This window comes from Anomalospiza imberbis, unplaced genomic scaffold (assembly GCF_031753505.1).
Source record: "Anomalospiza imberbis isolate Cuckoo-Finch-1a 21T00152 unplaced genomic scaffold, ASM3175350v1 scaffold_78, whole genome shotgun sequence".
NCBI classification, from domain to species: Eukaryota; Metazoa; Chordata; class Aves; order Passeriformes; family Viduidae; genus Anomalospiza; species Anomalospiza imberbis.
The window spans coordinates 70,972-90,153 of NW_027100397.1; the positions used below are offsets into that span (position 1 = coordinate 70,972).

A 19,182-nucleotide genomic window follows, 5' to 3' on the forward strand; every position below is an offset into this window, starting at 1 on the left:
CAGCCTGCGGTCTCTCCCACCGGAGACTTCTCCAGGAACTTCTCCAACCGGAGTCCATCCCCTGGGGCACAGCCCCCCTCCAAGTGCTGCAGCGTGGTCACTGTGCCACGGGGTCACTCCTTCCAGGACAGGCTGCTCCAGCGGGGGCCCCTCTGTCCACGGGGTCACAGCCTCCTCTCAGGCATCCCTGTACTTCAGCCTGGCTTCTCCAGGGGCTGCAGGGGGATCTCTGCATCCCCATGGATCTGCAGGGCGATCTCTGCATCCCCATGGATCTGCAGGGGGACCTCTGCATACCCATGGATCTCTGCATCCAGCACTCCCGTCTTTGGAGGCACCAGGAATAGGCTGAGCTCTGCCTGAAACTCTTCTTACATTCCCCACACCCTTCCCGGCACAGGGAGGGTTTTCCCTCCTCACAGCTCCCCGGGCTGGGTTTGCAGCCCCTCCTCATGTGGGACCTCTGGGGCTTTTCCTCCCCATTGCATTCCTGTGCCGTGGAGCCATTCCAAATGGTCTCTTCCATGAGGTTCTGTGGCATGGATTTGTTCTCCCTGGTCCCTGTCCACAGCTCAGTGACTGGGGCAGGAAGGACAAGGAGAGTTAGAATCAGGGAGAAGGGAAAAGGAAAAGCCAGGAGAGGAAGGAAGAAGAAGGAACGAGGGAGGAAGGAGATGGGAAAAGACGTAGATGGATGAAGGAGAGAATGAGGAGAGGAAGCAGGGCAGAGAAGAAGCTGGGATTTGCCTCCGTGCCAGAGGGAAGGGGAAGGAGATCCCCTAAATGCATCCCTGGCAGGACGGCGTCAGCAGCGAGGTTGTCCTGTAGCCAGGGGCGATGCTGGGCTGGGAGATGGAGCAGGAGAGAGGGGCAAAGGGGCAGTGACTTCCTCCTCACCTGCCTGGCTGTCCCAGTCTGTAGCGTCCTGGCACTACCGAGGCCCTTGGAGCGTCCGGCACTGATGAGCCCGAAGCTCACGGCAACTTTATAAAGCTGACAAAGTAGGCAGGATGGGTCTTTGTAGGATCTCCAGCAAACTGGGTTTATTGGAACAGGAACAGGGCACAGAGCTGAACAGGCTCCAGGGACAAAGACAGGCTGCAAGCTGAGGGCACAGGGGGTTTTTATATGGGGTAGTGAGGGTGGAGCTGAGGGTCAGGGTCCAATGGATATGGGGGAAAATGGTGCAAAGGAGGGGTTAAGGGTCGGGTCAGCTAATAGGGAAACAGAGGCAGGGAAATGCAGTAAACTTGGGCCAGTGGAGGGACAGAGAGAGGAGAACATTCTAGGGACTAACCAAAATAGGTGACAGGGGTTGAACTGGGGTAATTAGGCCAACGGGCCAATGGGGTAACATAACTTTACAGAAATCAGCATGTGCCTGCAAAGATCTATGGGAGAAGCAAGCTTCTCCCCATAACCTTGAAATCTCTTCTTATTTGGGACCAGTCCTCCACAGCTGAGGGACTGAGATTCTGATGGTAGGCTCCTGGGCCTCCACAGCAGTGCATCTTCCTTTTCCTTGTTTTCATTGCAGCGTCATTCTCCTCCACCCATATGAAATTGAGGATTGGCAATGGCTTGCAAGAAAGCAAGGGGTGAGTACCTTGGGTTTGGTGAGAAATGAGCCTCATGCTTTAGAATTTTTAAAACTTTAAGAAGGCATAATTAGAGACAAATCATTAACAGCGGTGGGTGTTTGGCAATGGCCAGAGGCACACTGGTTAGCCATAGCAACTCTTCTTATCTATTTTTTCCATTTTATTGTTCAAAAACATATTGATAAAGATTGTACACATTGAAAGATTTCTTTGAACTCGTTTACTTGTTCCAGGAACTCTTTTAGTTGGTTTGACCCCCAGGCTGCCTTTCTAGAGTACGTGCAGGAATTGTGGATTGTTGTTCTGAGGGTTGTGTGTCACTTCCTCACAACAGCCCCCTGATCCCTGGTTTCAGCTGTCAGTCTGCAGGCCCCAAGTTGGGCAACTCCCTGGGGGCTCCCCTGGCAGGGGAGACCCTCCTGGAGCAGTTCTGTGTCAGGAAGGAGAGATGCATTGGACTTCTTTGGTCTTCAGCTTCTGTTTATTGTTACCTTATCAAAACTTCAGCACACTGTCTGCACCAGACTCTGCGAGCAGGAAAAACAGCACAAAAGTGACTAACAATCTCTTGTTACAAGGCCTTTTGAGTCTAATCAAAAACTAAGCTACCCAATTAAGTAGGAGCACCTAAATTATTTTCCTTTCTAACCCAATAACTGAGCCCTAAAGACCCGGATTTTTCATGTGGATTTTTCTACCCAATTACAAGATACCAGCTAAAGGCAAGAAGAAAGAGGAAGAAGAAAGAAGAAGGGAACTCAAGACAACACCCTATATCCTCCATCTTGAACCCATCTATAACATACTAAAAATCCTAAAACCTAAATGTCTCACCCATGTGAAATACTACACTAGTCTCTACAATCTCTACAATCTCTTTCACACTTTTGAGGTTTCTAGTTTACCTTGAGGCTTTGGAAGTTTTCTCCATGAACGAGGGTCAAAGTCAATGCTCCCCTGGGGGTCAGGACACCCCAGAGCAGACAGAGAAATATTCCCAGTGCCCTGGGTTTCCACATCAGCCGGCGACAGTTATTGACAGTCGAAGGGTCAGCGGCAGGGGTCCTCATCACACCCGTTCCTTAAATGTTATCTGGCCATGCAGACGGTTTTAGCTACTTCCATAAGCACTTTAAATCAACATTAGCTGTTTCACAAATATCTCTGAGTTATTCTTGTCAGTTAGTTACAAAAATAAAAGCATTAGTTATTATTTCACAACTGCAGCAACTTCTGCAAAAGTTAACATTCTAATGCACAACACGTAGCATCCACTTCAATACTTTGCAAAAGCCAAAACTATAATGTATGTTTTTCACACTGTCCACAAACTAAAATATCATCCATGAATGATGTTCTGAGGATTTGAGCGACACAGGGGCCAGGGACTGGGCCACAAAAAGCCGACAAATTGTACAACAGCAAAAGCAGTTAAAAGTGATTAAAAACTGTCCTATATCAAAATAAGCTCATCTTTCATGTTGTGATTAGGAATAAGTTGCGGAAGTCAAGACATAATAGCAAAAGCCACCAACTACATAGTTCTTTATAACAAACCCAGGGCAGGTTTTTCCCTTGCATGGAGCACTTGGGCCTTCCCCGGGCCCCTTCTGCCCTCTTGCAGAGCCGGTGGCATTTTCCACCACCCACAGTTTGTAACCAAGAGTCGGGTGCAGCCGAGAAGGCTCCAAGCGCCTCCTTCCAGGCTGACTCTGCAGATGCCGAGGCTGCTCTGGGCTCTGCCAGGGCTCTGCTGGGGCTCAGCTCTGGGCGAGGCTGGGCCCGCTCTCCCCTCACATTGCTCCGGGCAGCTGAGTCACACAGGGAGAAGGAAGGGACACGTCAAGGGAGTTGAGGTTTAAGAGAGTTTTTATTCAAAAAACTGCCATAACAAACAGGCTGTCATAAGAGCCGTAAAAAACAGGCTGTCCTAACTACCTTAACCAACTAGCACTGCTAACTACCATAACTAACTAGCACTGCTAACTACCATAACTAACTAGTTGTCCTAACTCACTACTGTAACTAAACGCTGTCCTCCAGTGCTTCATCTCCTCCGCTGCTCCCTCAGTTGCTTTGCTGCGGTGATCAGAGGGGTCAGGCTGGAGAGAGGCTTGGCTGATGATAAAAATGGGTGCTGCCCAAAGGAGAAAAAAGAAAGAAATGAACCGTTACTTTCCAGAGTCAACTTCCTCACAGGCTCTGTTGCAACAGGACAAAGGGAAATGGTCTGAAACTCAGGAGCGGGAAGCAGGCTCAGATTAAGTCTGAGGCAGATTTTTTTAGCAGGAGAGTGGGGAAGCACTGACAGAAGGTGCCCAGAGATGTGGGAGGTGCCTCCTCCCTGGGAACATCCAAGCTCAGGTCAGGCAGGGCTCTGAGCCACCTGACCTGCTTGAAGATGGCCCTGCTTGCTGTGGGGCCCCAGGTGCAGATGACCTCGAAAGGCCCCTGCCAAGCCAAACCAGGCGAGGATTCTGCTTGCTTTGCGTGTGGAAAGCAGCGAGACCGGAAACCATCGGAGGGGGCCCCACAAGAAAACCCCTCCCTGGTGCTGCTGCTTCCCCTGCAGCCGCTTGGCATTCACCTGCAGCAGCTCCTGGGCAGACCAGCGCCGCTCCTCGTCCGGCTCCAGGCTGCACTCGAGGAAGTCCCGCAGCAGAGCCGACAGGCGCCTGGGCTCCTGCAGCTGCGGGGTCCCGTTCTGCCGGATCAGAGCGCGAGCCTGCAGGAAAAGCAAACTCAGCGCTCTGCCAGCTTCCTTCCCACCCACAAGTGCTCACATCGACCCCGGCTTCCCAGCCCCAGCTCCAGGGGCACTTTCCTCCCTGGCAGAGATGCTGCTCACAGCTCATTTTTCTATGCCAACCAAAAAACCAGACCCTGGTGCTGCCACAGCCATTGTAAAGAGCTGGTGCACTTGCTTCACATTTTCAGGTCATCCTCACAGCCAGAAGAACTGAAACAACGTAAATCCCAAAGCAAATTGTGTCTGGAGACTGCAGAATATGTGTCTGTGTTGAGACTCCAGTCCTCTGGGAATTCCCTTCCCCATGTGCAGAAACCTCCAGCTGCTGCTCCCAGTGCAGGCTCACCCTGTGCTCACAGGCCTCTGCAACCACAGGAGAATTGGCCTCTTACCATGGCCCTTGTTTCCTTGAAGTAAGGAGGTTCTCCTTCCACCATCTCGATGGTCACAATTCCAAAGGACCAGATGTCCACCTTGGGGCCGTAAGGAGAACTGGTGACAACTTCTGGGGCCATCCAGTGAGCTGTGCCCACCATGGAGCTGCGCTGGTCCTGCTCAGGGCTGAGCTGAGCGCTGAGGCCAAAATCAGCTGAGGACAGAAGCAAACACTGTCAAAGGCAGCTGGAATGAGGAAACCAAGCACAAAGACTCCCCGCTCTCAGGCTGAGAATGCAGCAGTGAAGTCAGCTGGAAAAGTCCTCAGGGCTGTAGCCCAGGAAAGATGGAACTGAACTGGACCCTTAAAGAAACCCTCAGCTTTCGTGCAGTTGCTTTTACTGATTCCCTTGCAGCTTTAGGTTCCAACTCCTGCCCCTCTGGGAGGGCCATTCCCAGAGCAAAGGCACCCCTGACAGCCTGCTCCTCTCCTGAGCTCTCTGCAGGGGCAGCCGCTCTCAGCTGGCAGCAGGGGCCGGGCAGTGCCCCCAGCAGCCCTTGTGGGGCTCTGGCCGTCACTGGGAAGGAGCCCCACAGCCGCACCCCGGGAGCGCCGTGCCTGGCCAGGAACACCCACCCAGCTTGACAGAGCCGTCCATGCCCAGAAGGATGTTGGAGCTCTTCAGATCTCTGTGGATCACCCGGTTCGAATGGAGGAAATCCAGGCCCTGCAGACACTGAGAGAGAACAAGAAACACGAGGGTAAAAACCAATGGCCGGAATATATCACACAAGAAAGGACAGTTTAGAATTCTGCCAGCAGCGACTTTGCTGTGACAGGCCAGGAGTGCAGTGCAGACAAGCTCCAGGCAAACAGTTCAAGGCAAAGCTGAGAACAGCACATCAAATCCAAAACAGGCAGAGAGTGCCACAACAGCAGGAAAGAGAACAAGAACAGAGTGGAAGTGCAGTGCTGCTGGCAGGCCGTTCACTGCAGGGGCTCTTTCTTCTCCAGCTCATAAAGACAACAGAGAAACAAAGCCCTGAGCATGGAGCCACTCCTGCTCTCACGCCCTGCTGGGAAGGACCATCGTGTCCAAGGCATGGCAGTCACAGGCAGGATCCCTCACCTCCCGACTGACAGCTGCCATCTCTCCTTCAGCCATGCGTGTCTGTCTGACAACGTCCTGCAAAGTTCCTCCATCCATGTATTCCATCACCAGCCAGAGATCTCCATCAACAAGGAAGCTGGAAGAGGAAAGCAGTGGCATGGAGACCAATGTGCAGTGCTCAATTCCCCCATGGAAAAGCCTGGAGCGGAGTTTTGTTGCCAGGTCACTTGTCAATGAGGACAGAATCCGATGGAGAGACATTCCTGCCAGGCTGCACAGCCCTTGGGATCTGCACAGTCTAAAGGAGGAGACCCCTGTGAGAAAGGAGAGGCCTGAGATGGCAAGCAGGTGAAAAATGCAGTTTAGCAAAGGCCCAGATCAATGTGGAACCACAACACTGGCCCCCAGCTGGTTCAGCTTCTGAACTCATCAGTTCCACCCTTCCCTGCAGAACAAGGCAACACAGCTCCCAGGGTTATCCAGGGGAGGAGGCCGGGCAGCTCTGTGGACAAAAGGGGTCAGAAAACCTTTCAGAAAGTCCCTTCAGAAACAGGCAAGGCCAGTGACAAATGGGCAAACTAGGCATTTCTGGGAACAAGAACCTGGTCTTCCTGGCATCTGCAGCAATGGGAAAGGGCTGGGAAGAAGAAGCCAAGGGAAATAATTTCTGCTGTGGTTTACCAGCACTTGTTGTAAGACACAGAAAACAGGGTCAACTTGAAGGAAAAACCAAACCAAAGCTACAAAAGCACACGGAGGGAGCGAACTGCCAGGCTGTTGTTTTGGGAAGATACGGCAGGGTCAGGCATTTTCAAATCAGGCTACAAACTACGGATGCCAGGAAAGGTTAAGGCAGGGCCCGGGCACGGGATAAGGCCTGAAGCACTCACCTGTCCAAAGAGCTGACAATGTTGGGGTTCTTCTTGTCCTTCAGGAGCAGGAGCTCATTCACAGCTCGTTCCCTGTTCTGTCCTCTGAGACTCATTTTCTTTATGGCCACCTGAAGGGACATTGCAGACCTTTCACTGGAGGAGTCTGTGGCAGGAGGCCGCAGCAAACATGGAGCGAGTCTTTTTGGGGCAATGGAGCAGGGCTGTGCCCAACTGCCTTGGGATGGGACAGAGCTCAGCAAATGCCATTCCCACAGCCCATTGCTCTGCTCGCTGGGGGCTGCTTACAGGACACATGGCCAGAGACATTTGGCCTTGCAAGCTCTGCAGAAATGGCCCTCAGCTGTCAGCCTCCAAGCTCTAACCACATTCTCTGCACCTACAGTCTTCTCAAATGGCCTCAACACTCTCATTATTATTCAAACACATTCCGCAAGCAGGAGGTAATTCTGGTTCTGTGCAAACAGAGCAAAACAGCTGGGAACCCTTTAGCAGTTCTATGGGATTGGGTCATGATTTCAGATGCAACTGCTCTGGCTGGGATTGCACAACAAAGCAAACACACACATCCATTGCCCTGCTTGCATTCCTTTGGGCACTTCAGAAGGACCAAGTCTGTCCCAGCTGTGCTCTGCAGGCTGACACGGCTCTGCCTGCAGAGGAGCAGCCTGTGCAGGAAAGCTCTGCTGGCCCCCAAAGCTGCAGCCACAGCTCCCAGCAGAGGGGAGAGCCCTGGAGAGCTGCCAGACGTGCTGGGCGTGTTGACACTGACCTCTCCTCCAGTGGCCCTGTCGAGTCCTTTCGAAACGGTTCCGAAAGCCCTGGAGACAAAACAGCAGGGAAGAAAGAAGCAGCGCTTTAGGCCCTGGCAGTGAAAGCCAGCCCAGACAGGAGATTTCTGCTGCCTGCAGCATTCACAAACACCTGGGGGCATCGACCCTTCCAACAACAGCGCAGCAGCCACCAGCCCTCTGCCATGCAAGGTGTGCCAGAGAAAACTGAGACCCAACACCAAGGAATTGGGCTGGAGCAAATCCCAAATGTCCATGCTGCACTGCTTTAGTTCAAAACCTGAAGTGAGAATTGGGTGTCTAAAGAACTGGAAAAGAATGCATTCCATCCTTTTCCATTTCCTGCCTAAGACCTGCAGGATCCACAAGGGCCCTGCCATCAGGCAGGTGATGCATTTTCCCCCAGAGTGCATCAGCTCTGTGTCTGTTACTGAATGTCTGGGCTCTACTTCCTGTGCTAGAATAGAGCACTTATTAGTTCAGCTCTGGTTTCTGTTTCTAAACCATTAGGTTGTTAATCCTGACCGGAGGATATTTTTTGAAGCAAAATATTTGAAAGAAATCTCCTTGGGAACTGTTTTCTGACAGTCACCAGATGGTGAGTGGCTCTTTTAGGCAATCCAATTCCAGGGACAGAAGATCTTCCAGGTCCTGCTCCTTGCTGCAGGCAGGACACTGCCAGCCTCAGGGGCCTTTGACGGTGCCTTCTGAGCACAGGTATCAATTCTGATCAGGACTGAGGGACAGCAGGATGGCACCCCAGTGTCTGGAGGTGTTTGGAGCTCTCCTGACTTCTCACTTGATCCTGCACCAGCACAACACCTGGGCCTGCTTGTGCAGAAGTAACTGCCGTGCACTTACCCTTGGCCAATCTGCTCCACTTCCAGGTATTTCTCGGCAGGCTCCGCCAGGCTCACGGTGTTCCCTGAAAGAAACCACGTGGAAGACGCTCCCTCCCAGAGTGAGACCCCGCCTTGCAGCAGAGCCAGAATGCAGCCCCCCTCCCTGGGGCCGTCAGCCCCTTGGTCTCAGCTGGGGAAGGACAAGAAATGACCCTGGCACATTCAGCTGCAGAGCAGCACTGGGTGCAGCTGATGCCGAGACACACACACAGCACCCTGCTCTGGCACACAGGAACAGAGCAGACGTACTCAGCTGCATCAGGCACCACTCCCCTCTCCCCTCTGGCTGCAGGGCTGTGCTGCTGTCAGAATGTTCAGCCCAGGATCCCACAGCCGAGGGAGGTTCAGTGTCCTCTTCCCAAGCACAGGGAGCTTCTCCGTCCTCTTCCCAAAATGCTGCAGGTTTGCCATCATCTTTCCAAACCAGGGGACGTTCACTGTCCGCTTCCCATGCTGGGAGAAGTTCACCCTCCTCTTCCCAAGACACAGGATGTCCTCTGTCCTCCTCCCACACCAGGAGATGTCCACTGTCCTTGTCCCACACCGCAGGAGCCTCGCCGTTGTGTTCCCACAGCACGGGATGTTTGCCCTCGTCTCCCAGAGCAGCGGGAAGTTCGCTGTCATCTCCCGGCACTGACGGACGTTCACCATCGTCCCCCGGAACAGCAGGAAGCTCACTGCTGCCTTCCTCCTCTTTGGCCTCCTCTTTGGAAGCAGAGGGAGCCAGAGGAGGTGCTGGTGCTGCTTTTGTGCCCTGTGGACAGAAAGAAAAGGAGAAAACTCCCAGGGATCCCTTTGCTGCTGCAAGGATACTGACAGGAACTTTCCTTCAGCCTCCCAGGCTGGCACTCGGCTGCCACATGCCGAGCTCACAACTTGCTGCACAATTCCAAACACCAAAGGTTCCTTTCCCACTCACCGAAGGAGGAGCTGCTCGGGATCCACTCATGAGGTGCCCTGCAACGGGAGAGGGAACATGAACCAGATGCTGTCAGGAAAAAAACTGCCTGTGGTGGGAAATGCCCTGGAGCAAGGCAACCCCGAGAGAGCATTTTGCTTTCACAGCGTCCCTCCAGGAGCCACAGTCCCTTCACACAGCAAGAGAACAGCACAAAATACTGGGCTGGGTCAGCTCTTGGCTGGACAGGCAGTTCCAGGCTCTGCTGCCACAGACTCCCCGCTTGAGGGAACAGAACCCCCCAGGGCTCATTGCAAATGCTGTGCACGCCCCGCTGGCTGCAGACACCCCCTTTTCCAGCTGCAGCTGCTGCCAGGAGCTCTCCCAAAACAATGGTGTCTTCATGGCAATTTGGTTACAAAGTCAGCTCAGGCCCAGAGGAAGAACAGCAAGCACACAGCAAGCCCAAAGCCACAGCACCGAGGGAAAACCTCGACTTACGTGCCAAGTGGGTTAAAAAATACCCCGCATACGCCACAGAGTACAGCGTGCAAACTGCAGCAGCCACGTGCTGGATCATTTTGGCTGCGCTGCACACGTCTGCAGACTGTAGCCCTGCAAGCACAGAAGGACACCCGTCAGGGCTGGGCTGGCTGCTGAGAATGCCTCGGGCAGGAGGATCCTCCGGCAACGAGCAGTGCCCAGAGCCACTCTGGACACTGAGGCCTCCGTATGCCACAGCAACGGGAACACCTCAGGGACGTGGCAGTGCTCCTGTGACATCACAGCAGCAGCTCACGCAGAAACCGCCTGGAAGGTTCTCCTGTGTCACAAAGGAGCACAAAGAACCCTCCCAGGGCACAGCCTGTTGCCCAAAGGATCCAGGAGGAGCTCTGAAAATGCAGCAAACAAGGACACCCCATAGCCCAGCCTGAACACTGAGGAGGAACAAGGACGGCACCAAAGCAGAGCAAACATGACCTTTAGTCACTGACACTTCTGGATAAAACCAGCAAGCCGTGTTCCATCTGGGATCTTTGTTCTCATTCTAAAAACAAGCAAGGTTCTCCACTCTAAATATAGAGAAGGAAGGAACTGGGCAGGAGGTGGGATGAGGAAGGAGGAGGAGGAGGGAGAGAGGAAAAGGAGGAGCAGGAAGAGGAGGAGCAGGAGCAGGAAAAGGAGGAGAAACAGGAGGTTCCAGTGCCCCCTGTGGCCGCAGCACCCTTGACCCCGGGACCATCGCCCCCAGCTCATCCTGCATGTGGGAGGGGAGGGGGAGCTCATCCCAAATCTATCGGGGGGTCCCTGAGAGGGTTTTTTTATTGGGGTGTGTTTGGAGCTTGCAGATTGTGGAATTGAGCCCCAAATATCGTCTGGGAGGCCCAAATAAACCCTGGGAGGGTTTTTTCTGTGTGTGTGTGTGTGTGTAGGTTTGGATCTTGCAGGACCCCAAAGCTGAGCCCCTTGGGGGGATCTTTGGGAGTCAGCGTTGCCATTGCCCAGGGTCACCAGGGGGAGGACATTGGTCCTGGGGACCCCCGGGGGAGCAGAGGAGGGGAACTCCTGGGACCCCCAGAGTGGGGGGAGTAGAGAGGGGCGTTCCTGGAGCTGGGGGACCCATGGCTGGCTGGAAAGGGGGTTAGCCTGGAGAGGAGGGACCCCTGGGATCTCAAAGTAGAGCATCAGGGGAGAAGGGACCCCATGGACCCCCAACAGCCCCTGGATTATCCCTAAGCAGGATGCCAGAGAAGGAGGAACCCCTGGAGCCATTGGACCCCCATCATCCCAGGGAAAGGAAACCTCTGGCACCCCAAAAGTGGAGAGATCAGAGATAGGGAACTCCTGGGAGAGTTGTTTTGGGCTGAACCTTGATATAGCGGAGATTTCCATGGACACAAGACTCCTGCTGGCTTCTAGGGATGGACTTGGGCAGTGAGGAGCCTCTACTCCAAGGCCCTCCCACCTTGGTTTTCCCCAAAGCAGGATTTGTCATTCCCTGGGTGTGGCTGGATGGAGGAGGAGGAAAAGCCTCGGAGATCCTGCTGGAGGAGTCGATGAGCCATCGGTTGTGTGGCAGAGCCTCGACAATCGGTGCCCAAAAGTGCTCGGAGCCAATGAGAGCGTGCGGCGCTGCTGAGCCCGCGCTGCTCCGGACTGGTGCTGCCAGCCCAGCGCGGCCGCTCTGGGGCTGGTGCTTGTAAGAGCCCGTCTGAAGCCCCTTGTTCTCCATTCTGCCTTCAGATTGCCACGAGAAAGAATCCCTTCCCCCACTGCAGTTCCGACTTAGAACAGGACACGGTGCAGGTGGAACCACTGAACCATCATGCTAGCTGTTCCGAACAAGGCCTGGCAAGAACTTGGCAAGGAGTTGGCAAGGACTTGGCAAAGACCTGACATGGACCCAGCACGGGACAGCCTGATGCGCGGCCTGCTTCTAATCTCCGTTCTTAAGCCGAAGGAACTTTTGGGGGGACTCCCGTGGTCCTTCATTGAAGACCCGTCATCTGCCTCGTTACCACTGTGACAAATAAAGAATGAGAACCCTCCTCCCAAGGACTGAGACTGAGACCCCTACTATAGGGAGGAGGGGAATTTGGTGGTCTGACCACTAATGACATGACCTGTTTCCCTTCAGTAATTTCAATGGACTTATTCTTTATTTTATTCGCCTTGCTTTGGTGGTTTCTGTGGACTCACCTGTTCCCTCGTGGCGATTACAATGGACTTTCATTGTTACACTTGTTCCCCCCTCTTTCCTCTGTGGACTATAACTGGACCCCCGAGTCGACCAAAACTTCCGAGACTCCCCCGACACGACAGACGGATCCCCATCGTCCGGACCACTGAGGATCTCGCCTGTGTTGGTAGCTATTCCCATCCCCCTCTTCTCTCTCTCTCTCTATTATTTTATCTCCTTTCTGATCCCCACTATCACATATACTGTTTTGGCCCCTAATAAAGGTGCATTTGTTGTGATTAACTGATAGTCCCTTGTTGTTTGCCTTTTTGTACTTTTGGGATCGGTGAAAAGAACCATCACGACACCCCGCAAAAAGCGGATCGTGACATTAAATTGGCGTCACGGACAGGATTTCTGTCTAGACAGGAGGGTTGCAAATGAAAAAGCACCCACACTGTCTTTGGAAATTCACATAAGATCCCTTAGTGCAAAAGGTGGGACACTGTTGTTTTGTTGTTGTTGTTTTATTATTGTTGTTGTGTGTATCTGGTCTGGGAAGGAAGGGACAACTTGAAGAAACTAAGCAGAGCCTCCCAGGCACATTATTGTCCCTTCACCCACCCAGGGAAGCGAAGGGCGACACAGCGAGGGCGGTGTGGTTAGTGGAACTTAAGTTTGTACCTCCCTGTTGTGGTTTTGGTCCCTTCACAAAATGAGTGATAACCTTAATGATAAAGCTAAAGTTGGGCTTTATGCTCTACTAGCTAAATATAATGCCAAACCTTCTCCGGGAGGAGAGGAATGGGCACAAAATAATTGGTTTAATTTGGATAATGTGGTTGATAGAGTGTGTTCTTTACAACATGATACAAAGTTCAAACTGGGCAAGAATAAAACCATCTTATGCTCAGTTTTGGAAGCTTGTCTTACGGCAGCCGTAGAAACTCGCTCACAACGAAGAAGTGAGCAAGAAATAATAATAGACTCCCTTCAAAAATTAGTAGAAATTTTACAAAAACAGTTATATGAAGCAAGAAATGTGACTTATGCATTGCAAGCTGCCTTAACAGAAGAACATGTTAACAAATCACACAATGCTGATTCCCCTACAGAAACAGAGGAGAAGGAAACTACTCACATTAGACAGATTTACCCCCAAAAGGAACTTGAAGCAGCAAATAATTGTGGGGAACATTGCTGCCATCACTTGAGACCCCTAATTAAAACAGAGTATAATTATCTCAGTGATGATGATCTCGAACCTCACATCACAACCAAACACATACCATACACTGCCACTGAGTTAGCTAAGCTTAAAAAGGAATACGGATGCCTCCCACACGAATCAGAAACAGAATATGTTTTCCGGGTGTCCCTCACTGGTGGTGATCAAATTAAATTAACTGAACAAGAAGCCAGTGGGTATTGGGGACATGGTGTCTTCCTAACAACGGGAGATAAACATGACACATGGTCCCTGACACAGCGTGAGGCTTTTTGGGCCGGGGGAACGAGCCCCTTAGAAAGGGGAGATCCCATAGCTATAATTAGTACCCCTGACCAACTCTTAGAAAGTGTGCATAAAGCCGCTTGCCTGCAAATGATTCATGAGAAGAAGTTAATTCCTGGCTTTGAATCCCCAATGCAATTACCTGTGAAGCCCGAAATAATGACCCCTTTAATTCGTGAGCTTCCAGAAACTACTGCCATTACCTTACAAAAAACTATTATGACATTAAGCCGTGTGGAAAGACTGGACAGATTCCTGGGTAATCCCACTGATTGCACTGGATCTACTGATCCCAACTTTACCCCATCCCATTCATCCTTACAAGCCGCAGCTTCAAAATGCAGCTCGCCTGCCAGTAGTCGTAAAGTCTGGACATGGGGTGAAGTTGCAGAAGATTTGATTAATTACTGTAGAAAATATGGACCAGTAAAAACCCTGGAAGAAAAACCAGAGAAAACAAAAGGAGTTCGGTCCATTGGGATTCCTTATGGTAAAAATTCAGAAAAGGGAAAACAAAGCCCTAACCGCCAGCATTGGTGGTCGTTAGGAGTCCAAAAAGGAGTCCCCAGAGATATAATCGATGGTTTGCCCCTTGATAAATTACAGAAATTAATAACGAATTGGCGCCATCGAAAATCAAATCCGCCAATCCAACCCACGGCACCCAAACCTCCTCAAAACATGAGCAAGGAGCCAACTCTTCCTCCGCCTCTCCTTCCCCTCCCTCCTCAGAACACGGGCAAGGAACCAACCCTCCCTCAGCATCTCCTCCGAAACACAGAAACAGTAACCTTTTCCCAACTCCTCTCTCAAAACCCAGTCAGCGGGCCATTTCTCTCTCAGCCCCCTCCTCAGAATTCGGGAAATGAGCTGACACAGTTTCAGGGAAACTAACTTCTCCATCCTTTACAGGTGAGCGAAAGGACGGAGCATGGGTATACTTGAGAATGCTCACTAAAAATAATTTAGGAGATATTTTAATTACAGCTGTTACGGGTCCCAAACGTGCTCTTGTAACATTTTTGATTGACACTGGGGCACAAATTTCTGCATTAACAGAAAAAGATGCTCAGAGGAGTGGAGTTGTTCCAACTAAGAGACAATACTGTGTTCTAAATGCCCTAGGAAAGTCAGAATCTATGAATGCAGCCTTGGTCAAACTCACACTTCCTGGAGATGAGAATCAATTAGTTGTCAAAATGGTAATTGGGAACATTCCAAACAATTTACTAGGGATGGATGTTCTTGCTGGGAGACAATGGGAGGACTCAGAAGGATCTTTGTGGTGTTTTGGTGCTACACCTTTAAATATTAGGTTGCTTCAAACCGCACCTTCTCTACCATATAGTAAAATAACAAATGTAAAACAATATCCTCTACCTTCTGGTGCCAGAGAAGGTATCAAACCAGTTATACAGGATTTGCGAGACCAGGGAGTAATAATTAACACACATTCTGCTTTCAACTCGCCTGTCTGGCCAGTGCGTAAATCCAATGGGAAATGGAGGCTAACAGTTGATTTCCGCAGGCTTAATGCCAACACAGACCCTCTCACAGCAGCGGTCCCGAATTTAGCCGAGTTGATAATATCTATTCAAGAAAAAGCTCATCCTATTACGGCAACTATAGATGTCAAAGACATGTTTTTTATGATACCTATACAGCCAGAAGATAGGGACCGTTTCGCTTTTACGTGGGAAAGACAGCAATACACTTTCACTAGGCTTCCCCAAGGATACAAGCATTCCCCCACTCTAGCCCACCATGCACTAGCTAAAGAAATAGAAAAATATCCAAACCTGATGATGTAGCTGTTTACCAATACATTGATGACATTTTGGTGGGAGGGGATGAAATTGAAGCAGTAGGAGAGACTCAACAGAAAATAATCTCTCATTTAGAGAGTCTTGATTTACAGATTGCCCCGGAAAAAATTCAAAAGCCCTCCCAAGAAGTAAAGTTCTTGGGAATTTGGTGGAAAGGGGGCATGACATGTATTCCACCAGACACCTTGACTTCTTTAGATCAGATTAAAATGCCTCACACTAGAAAGGATCTCCAACAGGCTCTGGGACTATTAGTGTTCTGGAGAAAACACATTCCAGATTTCTCGATAATTGCTAGGCCCCTTTATGACTTGCTGAGGAAAGGGGTAAAATGGGATTGGACTCCTTCTCAGGAAGAAGCATTGCAATTACTGATTTTTGAGGCAACAGCTCATCAAACATTGGGTCCCATCCATCCTACAGATCCCTTTCAGGTAGAATGGGGATTCGCTGCCTCAGGGCTGTCAGTACACATATGGCAGAGGGGACCTGAGGGTCCAACAAGGCCTGTGGGCTTCTATTCTTGTGGTTTCAGAGATGCTGAGAAAAGATACACTACCTGGGAAAAGGGGCTGTTTGTGGTTAGTTTGGCTCTCATTGAAGTGGAAAAAATAGCACGTCAACAACCTATTGTGCTAAGGGGCCCCTTCAAGGTTATTAAGACAGTCACTAGTGGAACCCCCCCTCCTGACGGGGTGGCTCAGAGGGCCTCAGTTAGGAAGTGGTATGCTCAGGTTGAACATTACTGTAACTTTTTCTCAATGACAGAAGGAGATGTAAAAACTTTAGCAATCCAAGAAACTGAGAGCTTGGATAGCAGCCATGACAAACCTGCCTCTGTAATCAAAGTAGCCTCTCCTTTGTCCCCTGAACAATCAGCAAGTTTTTGGTTCACTGACACCTCTGCTAAACGAGAGGGGAAGGTGTGGAGACACAGGACAGCAGCCCCCCACATTTCCTCTGGTGAACTAATTATTACTGAGGGAGAAGGCAGTGCTCAGGCTGGGGAGCTGACAGCTGTTTGGAATATTCTCCAACATAAGGTACAGAATACCTCTCTTGTCTGTAACTACACTGATTCCTATGCTGTGTACCAGATGATCCTAATAATCCAGCACATTACCCTGGCCAACCTGTTCTGGTGGACCTCCCTTACTATAGGGCTAGTACCACTTGTGCTAAAACCCTCTCTGAATAAACATGCATGGACAGCTTCTGATGCTCTAGGAAAAAAGCACTGGATAAACACACGCTGGATAATTCCATCATTCTAACCTTTTCTGCCTTATAGTGGCAGGATTCTGTTGTGTTTACTTTTACAGAAGAACTCCGAGGGACATGAAGACCACCTAATCCATGCTAAAACTGGTGATACTTTTCTGCATCCTACCACAACCCTATGGCCAGAAACCAGCTGAGTGGCCATGGTCTGAAATAATTGTGGTAGCATGCCGAAAAGGTGAAAGGATCTCTTTAAGCACAAAAAGGTTTGTACGCACCCAAGCGTACAGGGTTATTGGCACAATTTCACATTAACACAAACTGTAGAAGTAATTTGGTTTTGGTCCAAAAATACTGAAGTGCTTTCTTTTAAGTTTAAAGTATTGATTTAAATACTGGGGAGGACTTGATGTTAATGTAGTAATGCCTACTATACCCACCACCCAACCACCGGTTATGCTCACCCCGAAAATCTTTGAAATCGGACCATATGTAATAAAGAAAACTGGCCAACAGCAAATATTGTTCAATCCGGCATGGTCTCTTAAACAAGGTAAATTACTGATGCAGAACAATGTTTCAGAAATTCAGCCAAACTGTTCACCCTTTTTGCAAACTTCGTTTCAAGGGTGGACCACCTGGCTGCGAAAACGGAACCCTTCCAAAAAACGGATGGCAAGAGACATAACCGGTGTTGTGGGAACAGGATTGGGAATCCTGAATAGTATTGATTCAGAAGTATTGATGAATAAACTAGTTGCCACCACAAGAGACTTGACAAAATTACAACAACCCCTGCAGTCCTCTTTATCCGCCCTGGGAACACAACAGTGGTTGTTATCAAACATATTACCAAATTGGGAAAAGGTAAATGTGAATGATCACAAATTAATAATTGATGCACTTAGTGTTGCACAAAACAACATTTCCCTGGCCCTTAGCTGCATCCAGGCACAGCTCTGGATGCAGACAGTTGTTGCCTCAATTATAAGAGAAGGTGAAGAAGGCATTTTCCCTACTGAAATTCGAAAAATAATTTGGGACAATGCAAATGATTTTGAAAAGGAATTCCAATCCTGGTGGAATTTGGTGAATTTCACTTACAACCCAAGAACAAACACAGCCACAGCTTTTGTGTTAACGATATCTAATGCTTCAGTGCATTTGATTTTCCCTATCATTGCATTAGGACTGAATCATGACGGAGCTATTCTCTATCCTTCCGAGCATAGAGAATGGGCCCGTCAAATTGATAAGAAATGGCAAACTGTAAATTTGGAATCTTGTATTGTCCGGGAGCAACAAGGTTTTATTTGTGAAAGTAATGCAATTATAGCTCAAGACATTTGTTTGGACACAGAGCAGAATATTTGCCATTTTGAAGTTCACCCTGATGAAACTCCTGTAACAATATTAGTGTACATAGGTAATGGGTGTGTGTGTGTAAGGACTGCTTGTGATGTAGTGTTTATAGAAAATGTAGCAGTGAATCCAAAGAATCATTCAAATTTTTGTGTCTGTAACTTTACCACGATTACGGGATGTGATTTTTCTTATACTGTCCCAGTTATGTCTTACCACCTTTTACAATCCAATTTTACACTAATTCACCAGATATTGCCTGCCTCTATTGGAATGAATTTAACTTTGATTAAGCAATTGTTGCTTCACCAGGACTTAATTGAAATTTTAGAAAAGGTCAAGAGAAATGGGCAAAAGACCCTGGTAACAGTCCATCATGATGTGAAGGAGATACATCACGTTTTAGAAAGAGTAAGGAAGGATGCTGAACACAGATGGTGGGATACTCTTTTTGGGTGGTCACCTACTGCTACAGGCATCCTGAATAAAGTGTGCCATCCTATTGTTGTTCTTTTGATCTTGGTTCTAATTGGTTTTGTTTTATCAGCCATTTTATACATTTTGAATTGGAAAATGATGAGGCAGCTGACCCGATTGACATCAATTATAGATGCACACAGTTTAGTAAAAACCCCTTTTGTTAAAGACATTCCTAGAGTTATTGACACAAGAAGAACTACACGAGCAGTAAAAAATTAGGCCTGCAATAGCAAATTAATTAGTTGTTCATTGTTTGTTTTGATTAGTATTGTTTGTTTTATACTGTGATTAAGTTTTGTTTGGAGATTTTTGTTTAAGAAATTTGTAAAAGAATTTTGTGATTTGTTTTGATTGTTTTCAAAGAAATTGTTTCAATTATAAAAATCAATATTGATCACTATTTCCTATTTTATCTTTTCTTAATCCCTATCCTTGTTCCTTTTACTTTTTCCCTCTTCCTCTTCGATATCTTTTCCTGTTTCTGTTTTTCTGGGATATATGCTGCCAGACACTGATGAGTCGAGCCCTGAAGACTTTGCGACAACGCTGCAGACCTTGCTGATGGAGTACTCTCGTCGCCAGTCGTGAGTCACGGGGTGGTGTCAGGGTCTGTCTGAAAATCCCTCATGTTTGCCTCACGACTGCCTCCAAGGACTGAGACCCTAGACCCTGAAAAGTAGCTCTAGCCTGGCTGAGGTGGAAAATCTGCCAAGCCTTAAGGACTGGTATGCGATGCCATGGGAACTCAGTGCGAGAACAATGGACTGGTCATGGTGGACTGA

General features: G+C 49.4%; 1 pseudogene; it reads right to left on the reverse strand.

The window, feature by feature from the left end:
* Window positions 1-97: 97 nt before the first annotated feature.
* Window positions 98-11,384, reverse strand: LOC137467754 (serine/threonine-protein kinase PAK 3-like; annotated as a pseudogene).
* Window positions 11,385-19,182: the final 7,798 nt, after the last annotated feature.